This window comes from Vombatus ursinus, unplaced genomic scaffold, assembly GCF_900497805.2.
Source record: "Vombatus ursinus unplaced genomic scaffold, bare-nosed wombat genome assembly UNPS02014791.1, whole genome shotgun sequence".
NCBI lineage: Eukaryota > Metazoa > Chordata > Mammalia > Diprotodontia > Vombatidae > Vombatus > Vombatus ursinus.
The window spans coordinates 26,531,437-26,542,729 of NW_020954569.1; the positions used below are offsets into that span (position 1 = coordinate 26,531,437).

The window sequence follows — 11,293 nt, forward strand, 5'->3', positions numbered from 1 at the left end:
AAATCTGAGATGTTCTTTATAGCCAAAGATAATAATACGGATTCAGTCGTTAGTGCTGCAGAATTTAAAAGAGCATGTTCTAATAATGGATTTGCATTGATTCATTCAGACTTTCTCACCTAGTTGCCCTTGCCTCCAAGGGCATTTATTTAAAAGAGTACTGTCTAAGTTCAGAAGTGCAGTCTGATCAGTGTATGAAGAAAAAAGTGAAGCGAATTAATGTAAGTGAAGATTAAGCCTATGACCCTTATTTCATAAATACCAAGTGAACTAATTAGTCCATACAGAGAACTAGCTCCCTTTAAGCTAAGTGAACATATAAGAAACCCAAATTGATAAATTAGATGAATTAAAGAGGCCATTATGTGCCTTAAAAAAAGACTTTTTTTTCCCCTGGGACAAAAGGGTTATTCGTGATAATGGCACTCCTTTAAATGTCCCTAGTATAACTGAAATTAGATTCAATTATTTTTTTAATGGTCTATACCTATCTTTCAGGAAAACACAGTTTGTATGTGCTTCCTCTTTTTGCTTTAAAAATGAAAGTCTTTTAAAAAAGTCTTTAATAATGCAAATACAGTATATTTTTAACTTAGGAAATGAATATCATTACTTCAAATCAAGGTAATAGGCATTTATTAAGTACTTAGTTAATCACTGAGATATAAATGCAAGCAGGCAAAATAGCCCCTGCCCTTAATAAGCTTACATACTATGGGAAAAAAAACACATAAAAGAGAGCTGAAAAGTGAGGGAAGGGGTGGGGAGGTATTAATTTGCTGGTGTGAGGGAATAGTGGTAAAGTTCAGACAAAGAAGAACAGCTAGCCCAAAACCTTCCTCCATATGGATGTTCCATATGGAGAAAACTCACTGACGAGAGAAGGGGGAATTGGATCTGTGATCTTAATACGAGTTCAGATTTCAGTCATCTGTATCTTCTCTTTCTGTGTAGACCATGTCTATATCTCCTAGATACAGAATCTTCTATATCTAAATATAGATACAGAATCCCTAAATCTTCTAGAGAGGATCCATCCACTTTTCATTAGGTACGCTAACATTTTTTTTTAAACTAAGAAAGTACCTCTTCTGTATTCTAGCTGTCAATGTTATCTCCTCCTCTCATTATGTCACTGGTCCAACTCTTCTTCCAATAATAGATTTCTTGAATCCTATCTTGTAGTTACCAAGATATATTTTCATTATTTCTATAGCAAGGGCCAGCAATTTGTGTGTTATATTAGCACAATAATTTTCATTAGCCAATCTTCCTTCCACTGAGGTATTGTTTAGGTTTTCTGTAATTTAAAAGGCTATTTAAATTAAGCATAATAAATATATCAATCAATTTCACATCTGAATGTAGAATTTCTGAAACTCTTTGGAAAGGGCATTAGAAAAGATCAGGTAGGCTTTTAATATTGTGCAGTAGACCACATCTTTACTATCACACAACTGATTAAAAAGTATCAAGGATACAAAGATCACACTGTACTTCTTTGTTAACTTTAGAAAACCATTTGATTCAATAGAAGCAATGTTACTTTAATGGCTGTTCTTCTACAAGCTGCCAAACACACATATGTCAAAATCATAAAAGAAAAACAGCTATATCAGAAAGATATAACGGAACTAACTTTGTGTGATAACCCTCTGATAATCAATGTCAATTGTGGCATAAAATTGGGTGACACTCATCCATTGTCATGGAGAAGTTCAAAGTCTGAGACCAAGTCAAGGAGAGATTATCTAGAGTTGGTAAATTCCTCCACAAGTTCCTACTGGCAAATTATATTGTGTCGATGGGGTGAAGCTCTGGAACACAGAAGAACCTCCTAAATGAATTCCACAATGCTTCTAAAGAGTTATACATACTATTGATGCAGGGAAAATAAAGTAGATTATCTTTGTCCAAACTGATCCCTTCTAATATGTAAGCACTGAAGGATTGTGATCTGCATCTTTTGGGGAGAGGGGAGGGAGTATTCATGCTGATAAAATCCTAACTCCATCAATGTATTTGCTTTGTTATTTTTGAAATATCTGTATTTCTTAGACTGACATGAGGTACTGTGTAAAATACTAGTATGAACATAAACACACGGCCATTATGTGTCAGAGATAAGACTTAAACTCAGATTTTCCTAGCTTCAAAGCCAGCTCCCTATCACCTATGCCGAATTACCTCTTGTCATGGCCTTTTTACACTTCTCCAATGAGACAGCTGGAGTTGCAGTTCACACCATGAAACACAATTCAGTTCAACAACTTAATTTTCTACTAAAGTATGGAGGGCTTGCTACTTGAGCCTGTAGAGTGTAAACTACCCACACTAATAAAATCACATCTATTTTGAGGTATAGCAGTAAAAAAATTGGAACTACAGTATCTTACTGACCCTAGAAAATAAAGGCTACCTCCTTCCCTTCATGAGAATTTTTATGGTGTTAGTTCAATCTTGCAGGTGGGGCAAAATGCCTACCCTCACCCAAAAATAAATCCATGTTTTATTTTCAGTAGGGCATTTAAAATCTGTCCATCATGGGACTGGGTGATGAAAGTGAATGAATCCCCTGCAACTTCTCTATGGACCTATGAAGACACTTTCCCTTTTTTCTTCCTAAAGCTTATTGTCATGAAAATGAAAGTGATAGGCCTTTTTCAAAGTACTGCTCAGTTTCCTTCTTTTTTCAAGAAGCACTTATTATGCAGCTCTGGTGTAGTGAGAAGAGCACTGGACTAGGAATTAGGAGGCCCTGTTCTGCTACTAAATAGCTGTATGACCTGGGGTAAGTCACTTCCCCTGTTATCTCAACTGTAAAATGAAGAAATATCATAGGAAGCAGTTAATGTTTGTTGGTTGATTAATTATCTAGAAGAGACCATCTGGTCCTAAAGTCTGCTTACCTATAGTACGACTTAGCTTGATAGCCTACAAAGCCAACCTTCAAAAATAATTTTAATTTTAATTTTAATTTTTGTTCCTTCCCTTCCTCCCAGTCATTCCTTACAACAAAGATAAGGAGGAAAACATTCAGCAAAACTAATAAAAAAAAATCCAACATAATATGTAGTATTCTGTACTCATAGTCCTCATATTCTACAAGGTACCTTCTAGTGTTCCTTCTTTAGTACCAAGCTTAGTAATTATAATTTTAAAGCTGCTAACCAACTACATTTGATGGGCAACTAGACTCAAGGCCCCAGGGAATAACAGCATCCTCTATACTAATCAGGCAATCCATAAACCTTCATAAAGTGACTACAACGTGCCAGGAACTGTCCTAAGCACCAAGGATACAAATACAAAAAATAAAGTCCCTGACCTCAAGGAGCTTGCAATCTCACGGGGAAAGACAACACATAAAAGGAAGCTGAGAGGGGAAGGGAGGGGGAAGAAGGAAGGTTCTAGGCTACAGGCCCTGCTAAGTCTGCAGCTATCATTTTAGAGAACAGTCACTGTACAGATGAGGTCCTCTTTCCTTGCCACTACTAAGACCAACTCCTGACCAACTGCCAGTGACACACAGGTAAGCCCATCTGAAAGCTATCATCCCAGGATGGCATTCCCAAGGAGATGTGGCCTGACAACTGATTTTGCAAGTGCCACAGGCCCATCTCAGGAAGCAGAATATCTGCCACCAAAGGCCTTGGCTCTGTTAAATGGCTCAACATCAGAAGTTAACATGATTTTGTCAGCAAAAGTGATATTAAAGAAGATGTACTATCCTTTGCTTCATGGCTATATCCTGAGGATGATGGGTCCTTTTCATTCAACTTAGAGGTGACCCTTCTTAAATTTTGCTATCTTTACCCTTTAGAATGAGAGCTTGAAAGATGGCGGAAAAAAGGCAGCCACTAGCCTGAGCTCTCCACAAAACCCCTCCAAACACCTTTAAATAATGCCATAATACAATTCCTGGAGCAGCAGAACCCACAAAAGGAAAGGGTAAAATAATTTTCCAACCAAAGGCAACTTAGAAGGTCAGCAGGAAAGGTCTGTCACACCTGCGGGAAAGTGGAGCACAGTTCAGCACAGGCTGCAGAGCACAGACCCAGACTGGGCCCAGCAAACCAGGAGCAGGCCTTGGGAGCCACTGAACTGGCAGCCATAGCAGCTGCTTCTGGACCTCTCAGGCCACAGACAGTAAGGGGGTCAATCAATTGGTCAGAAGAAGATTGCAGAGGTCTCTCTGCAAGCACGGAGGCAGGACTCTGTTGCTTTGCCCATACCTGGATCCCAGTCACAGTTGTGGATGGCAGTTCCAGGGCAAGGAGGAGCACTAGCACACCATGACTTGCGGCCACAGTAGAACAAACTATAGTCAATAGTTTACCTGTCAGATTTATGGAGAAGAGAGGAATTTATGACCAAACAAGAGACAGAAAACATTATAAAATGCAAAATGGCTGATTTTCATTACATAAAATTGAAAAGTTTTTACACAAAGCCAATGCAACCAAAATTAGAAGGTAAGCAGAAAGCTGGGAAACAATTTTTATATCTAGTGTCTCTGATAAGATCTCATTTCTAAAATATATGGAGAATTAAGTCAAATTTATAAGAATACAAGTCATTCTCCAATTGATAAATGGTCAAAGGACATGAATAGGCAGTTTTCAGAGGAAGAAATTAAAGCCATCTATAGTCATATGAAAAGATGCTATAAATCACTATTGATTAGAGAAATGCAAATCAAAACAACTCTGAGGTACCATATCATACCTATCAGATTGGTTAACATGACAAAACAGGAAAATGATAAATGTTGGAGAAGATGTGGAAAAATTGGAACACTATTGCATTGTTGGTAGAGTTGTGAACTGATCCAACCATTCTGGAAAGCAATTTGGAACTATGCCCAAATGGCTGTAAAACTGTGCATGCCCTTGGACCCAGCAATACTACTTCTATGTCTATATCCCAAAGAGATCAAAAAAATTGGAAAAGGACCCACATGTACAAAAAATATTTATAGTAGCTCTTTTTGTGGTGCCAAAGAATTGGAAATTGAGGGGATATCCATCAGTTGGGGAACAGCTGAACAAGTTGTGGTATATGAATGTAATGGAATACTGTTGTACTATAAGAAATGATGAGCAAGTGGACTTCAGAAAAACCTGGAAAGACTTGTATGGTCTGATGCTAAGTGAAGTGAGCAGAACCAGGAGAATATTGTATACAGTAACAGCCACATTGTGTGATGACTAACTTTGATAGCCTTAGCTCTTCTCAGCAATGCAAGGATCTAAAACAACTTCAAAAGACTCATGATGGAAAATGCTATCCACATCCAGAGAAAGAACTCTGGAGTCTGAAAGCAGATGGAAGCATACTATTTTGCTCTCCTTTTCATTTGTTGTTCTGTTTTGTTTCTTTTTTCTTGTGGTTCTTCCCATTAGTTCTAATTTTTCTCTACATCATGACTAATGTGAAAATGTTTAATATGAATGTGTAAGCAAAGCCTATATCTGATTGCACATCATCTTGGGGAGGGGGGAGGAGAGGAAGAGGGAGAAAATTTAAAACTCAAAATCTTATGGACGCAAATGTTAAAAACTAAAATTAAATTAATTAATTATGAAAAAAAGAAAAAGTTAACAAAGTCAAAGTTCCTACATCCAAAGCCTCCAAGAAAAATATGAATTAGTTTCAGGCCATGGAAGATATCAAAAAGGATTTTGAAAATCAAGTAAGGGAGGCAAAGGAAAACTGGGAAGAGAAATAAGAGTGATACAAGAAAATCATGACAAGAGTCAACACCTTGGTAAAGGAGACACAAAAAAATACTGAAGAAAATAACATCTTAAAAAATAGACTAGGCCAAATAGAAAAAGAGGCACAAAAATTCACTGAAGAAAAAAACTTTAAAAGTAGAATTGACTGAATGGAAAAGGACATGCACAAGCTCACTGAAGCAAATAATTCCTTAGAAATTAGAACTCAGCAAATGGAAGCTAATGATTTTATGAGAAATCAAGAAACAACAGAATAAAACCAAAAGAATAGAAGACAATGTGAAATATCTTATTGAAAAAACAACTACTGGGAGAGCAAGGAATAGTTTGCCTATCAGATTTATGGAGAACAGAATTCATGACCAAACAGGAGATAGAGAACATTATGAAAAGTAAAATGGGTAACTTTGATTACATTAAATTGAAAAGTTTTTGCACAAACAAAGCCAATGTAAGCAAGATTAGAAGGAAAGTAGAAAATTGGGAAAGAATTTATATAACCAGTCTCTCTGATAAGGGCCTCATTTCTAAAATATATAGAGGATTAAGTCAATTTTATAAGAATACAAGCCATTCCACAATTGATAAATGGTCAAAGGATATGAACAGACAGTTCTCAGATGCAGAAATTATATATTAGTCATATGAAAAAAATGCTATAAATCACTATTGATTAGAGAAATGCAAATCAAAACAACTCTGATGTACCACATCACACCTATCAGATTGGCCAACATGATAAAACAGGAAAATGATAAATATTGGAGAAGATGTGGTACAATTGGAACACTAATGCATTGTTGGTGGAGTTGTGAAATGTTCCAACTATTTTGGAGAGCAATTTGGAACTATGCCCAAAGGGCTATAAAAATGTGCATACCCTTTGACCCAGCAATAGCACTTCTAGGGCTATATCCCAGAGAGATCATTCAAATGGGAAAAGGACCCACATGTACAAAACTATTTATAGCAGCTCTTTTTGTGGTGGCAAAGAATTGGAAGTTGAGAGGATGCCCATCAACTGGGGAATTGCTGAACAAGTTGTAGTATATGAATGTAATGGAATACTATTGTGCTATAAGAAATGATGAACAGGCTGACTTCAGAAAAACCTGGAAAGACTTGTATGGTCTGATGCTGAGTGAAGTGAGCAGAACCAGGAGAACATTGTACACAATAACAGCCATGTTGTGCGATGACTAATATTGATAAACTTCACCCTTCTCAGCAATACAAGGATCTAAGACATCTCCAAAGACCTCATGATGGAAAATGCTATCCACAAAGAAGAAAGAACTATGGAGTTTCAATGCATATCAAAGCATACCATTTGCTATTTTTTTTCTTCTGTTGTGTTTTCTTTCCTCTTTCTGGTGGTTCCTCCTATTGGTTCTAATTCTTACTTACAACATCACTAATGTGAAAATATGTTTAATAGGAACGTACATGTAGAGCCTATATCAGATTGCGCACCGCCTTGGGGAGGGAGGTGGGGAGGAAGGGAGAGAAAAATTTAAAACTCAAAAGCTTATGGAAGTGATTGTTGATAATTCAGAATAAATTGATAAAAAAAAAAGAAAAGAAAAAACAACTGACCTGGAAAACAGATCCAGGAGACATAAATTTAAAATTAATAGACTACCTGGGAGCCATAATAAAAAAAGAGCCCAGACACTGTCTTTTAAGAAATTATCAAGGAAAACTGCCCTGATATTCTAGAACTAGAGGGCAAAATAGAAATTGAAAGAATCCATCAATTACCACCTGAAAGATATCCTAAAATGAAAACTCCCAGGAATATTACAGGCAAATTCCAGAGCTCCCAGGTCAAGGAGAAAATAATGTAAGCAGCCAGAAAGAAACAATTCAAGATGGTAGAGCCACAGTCAGGATAACACAAGATTTAGCAGCTTCTACATTAAAGGATCAGAGGGCTTGGAATATGAAATTCTGTAGGACAAAGGAGCTAGGATTACAACCAAGAATCACCTACCCAGCAAAACTGAGTATAATCCTTCATGGGGGAAAATGGATATTCAATGAAATAGAGGACTGTCAAGCATTCTTGATGAAAAGACTAAAGCTGAATAGAAAATTTTACTTTCAAATACAAGACTCAAAAGAAGCATAAAAAAGTAAACAGGAAATGGAAATCATAAGGAAATTAATAAGGTTAAACTGTTTATATTCCTATATGGGAAGATGATACTTGTAATTCATAAGAACCTTTTCACTATTAGGGCAGTTAGAAGGAATGTATATAGACAGAGGGCACAGGTGTGAGTTGAATATGAAGGGATGATATCTACAAAACATAAAATGAAAGGGTGAGAGAGAAATGTACTAGAAGAATGAGAAAGGGAGAAGTAGAATAGGGTAAATTATCTCACCTAAAAGAGGCAAGAAAAAGATTTAACAGTATAGGGGAAGAGGGGGGTGAGGGGGAGTGAGTGAACCTTGCTGTCATCAGAATTGTCTCAAAGAGGCAATAACATACACACTTACATCTTACCCTACAGGAAAGTAGGATGGGAAGGGGATAAGAGAAGCAGGTGCGATATATGGGAAGGCATATTAGGGGAAGGAATTGTCAGAAGCAAAACACTTTTGAGAAGGGACAGGGTGAAGAGAGAGAGAATAAATTAAAAAGGGAAGGAATAGGATGCAGTGAAATACAGTTAGCAATTGTAATTGTGGAAAAAATGTTGAAGCAAGTTTCTCTGATAAAGGCCTCATTTCTCAAACATATAGAGAACTGAGTCAAATTTATAAAAATAACAGGCATTCACCAATTGATAAATGATCAAAAGATATGAACAGTTTTCAGATGAGGTAATCAAAGCTATCTACAGCCATAAGAAAAAAAATGCTCTCACTACTGATTAGAGAACGTAAATTAAAACAATTCTGAGGTACTACTTCATACCTATTAGATTGGCTAATAGGACAGAAAAGGAAAATAACTAATGTTGGAGGGGATGTGAGAAAAATGAGACATTAATGCATTGTTGGTGGAGTTGTGAACCGATTCAACCATCCTATAGAGCAATTAACCTTTGACCTAGCAATACCACTACCAGGTCTGTATCCCAAAAGAGATAAAAAACAAAAAGGAAAAGGACTTTTGTGTATGAAAATATTTATAGTGGCTCTTTTCTGGGGGCAGAGAATTAGAAATTGAGGGGATGCCCATCAATTAGGGAATGGCTGAACAAACTATGGTATGTGATTATGATGGAATACTATTGTGCTGTAAGAAATGATAAGCAGGATGCTCTGAGAAAAACCTGGAAAGACATTAGCTGATGAAAAGTGAAATGTACTGTGTACAAAGTAACAGCAATATTGTAAGATGATCAGCTGTGAATAACAGCTATTCTCAGCAATATAATGATTTGAAGGACTTAGGATAAAAAATGCTATCCATCACCAAAGAAAGAGCTGATAGTGTCTGAATACAGATTGAAGCACATTTTTTTTTTACTTTATTTTTCTTGAGTTTTTTTTTTTGATCTATGATATGGAAATATTTTGCATGACTACACATGTATAACCTATATGGAATTGCTTGCCTTCTCAGTGGGGGGATGGGGGTGGGAAGGGAGAGAATTTGGAACTCAAAAGTTTTAAAAGTGAATGTTAAAAATTATTTTTTCATGTAACTGGGAGAAAAATACTAAATAAATTCCCCCCAAAATAAATAAGTAAATGGAATGACACTTGAGAGGAGACACTATTTTCCCTATTTGTATCCTCATTAGCACCTAACTGTATTTTGCACATAGTAAGCACCTTATAAGGCCTTTTTCATTCATTCACTCATGGCTCTTTCCATTTACATTGTTGTAGTCACACTGTATGTTGTTTCTCTCCTATTTACTTCATTCTGTTTCAATTAATACATACTTCTTTGCAATTCATCATATTCATCATTTCTTACAGCACAATAATATTCCACTGTCTTCATTACCGCAATTTGTTTAGCCATTCCCTTATAGATAGGCATCTACTTTGTGTCCAGTTTTTTGCTATCACAAAAAGTGCTGCTATAAATGTTTACTGTTTCCGGGACCTTTCTTTGCATTATTGACCTCTTTGGGGCATATGCCTAGCACTAGAATCCCTGGGACAAAGAGCTACTTTCTCTTTTCCAAATTTCCAAATTGATGGCATATCACATCTCCATTAGCAGTGCATTAGTGTACCTGTATAAAATAATTTTTACTTCTGTGTTTGTGTGTGACTAGCAACATAAAGTAACCTCCAAAAAAGAGAAAGGCTATCTTGTTTTTGTTTGCATTCTCCTATTAGCCCCTAGCACTGTGTTTGGCCCAAAGTAGGACTTAAATACTTGCAAAATTGAGTGACTCACAACATACTGGATAACTCACTTAAAAAATATCTTTTTCCACTTCCATTCTGTCTCCCTCCCAATTTCTTCTAGTTATGTAGTATCTTGTCCTCTAGTATTTCTTCCATGGCATCCTCAGACCTAGGCCAAATGCAAGACTGAAAATTGTCTCTCCAGGGCCTCTGCTTTTTTCCCTCTGACTTTAGTGGGCTCTCTCTCTCTTCTGTTCTTCTTTCCCCTCCTCTCTTTCCTTTCTCCTTTCTTTTTTTCTTCTCCCCCCCCTCCTCTTTCCTCTCTCTTTCCTTTTCTCTCTCTCCTTTCTTTCCTTTCTTCTCTTTCTCTTTTCTTTTCCCCCCCTTTCCTTTCTTCTCTTTCTCCTTTCTCTTCCTCTCCCCCTCTCCTCTTTCCCCCCCCTTTCCTTTCCTCTCTCTCCCCTCTCTTTCCCCCCTCTTTCCTTCCTCTCTTTCTCTCTGTCTCTCTCTCTCTCTCCTCCCCCCCTTTCTCTGTCGCTCTTTCGCTCTCTCTGCCTCTCTCCTCCCAGGGTGAGCATCCATCCTGGACAAGGACAGCGGCCCTGGGAAACTTCTCCGTGGCCTGGGCAGCGCGGCGCCCGGAGCCCAGGCGGGGCACTGTCCCTCCCCGCCGCTGGCAGCCAGGGAGCCTCGGGCACGCCGGCGCGGAGCTGCGGTGGCCGGGCTCGGGCATTAGGAGGAGCACTGAGATGACTTCGCTTTCTTTCCCCTTCCCTCCTCCCACTCCTCCCTCGCTGGCTCTCCGCTCTTCTCTCGGGCGGCAGCACACACACGCACACACACACACAAGCACACACCGCGGTGTGTCAAAGCCCACGTGTTTCCAGCCCGAGAGAGCAAGCGAGCCAGCGAGAGGCCGGCCAGACGCACGCAGCGAGCCGGTGGAGGAGGCGGAGGAGGTGGTGATGATGGTGGCGGCGGCGGGGGGGTCCCCGGCTCACAGAAGAGAGAGCTCCGGGCCCCAAGCGCTGGAGACTCCCGGGCCCAGCCCTCCCGGGGCGGCGGCGGCGGCGGCCCGGTGACAGCGGCCCGCGCCGGGCACGGGACCCGCGGCTTCCCGCAGCTGCAGCGACGCCCGAGCCGAGCGAGCCCCCCACGCATCCCCGCGGAGGAAGAGGAGGTGGAAGAGGAGGAGGAGGAGAAAGAGGGGACCCGCGGCTGCCGGCGGC

General features: G+C 39.0%; 1 protein-coding gene across 1 annotated transcript in view; it reads left to right on the forward strand.

Annotated features, from left to right (window-relative positions):
• Positions 1-11,158: 11,158 nt before the first annotated feature.
• ANKH (ANKH inorganic pyrophosphate transport regulator) overlaps positions 11,159-11,293 on the forward strand; it is a 127,165-nt gene continuing 127,030 nt past the window's right edge. Inside the window, exon 1 of the mRNA XM_027868821.1 lies at positions 11,159-11,244. The gene's annotated coding sequence lies outside the window, so the exon portion shown is untranslated. The remainder of the gene's footprint in view (positions 11,245-11,293) is intronic.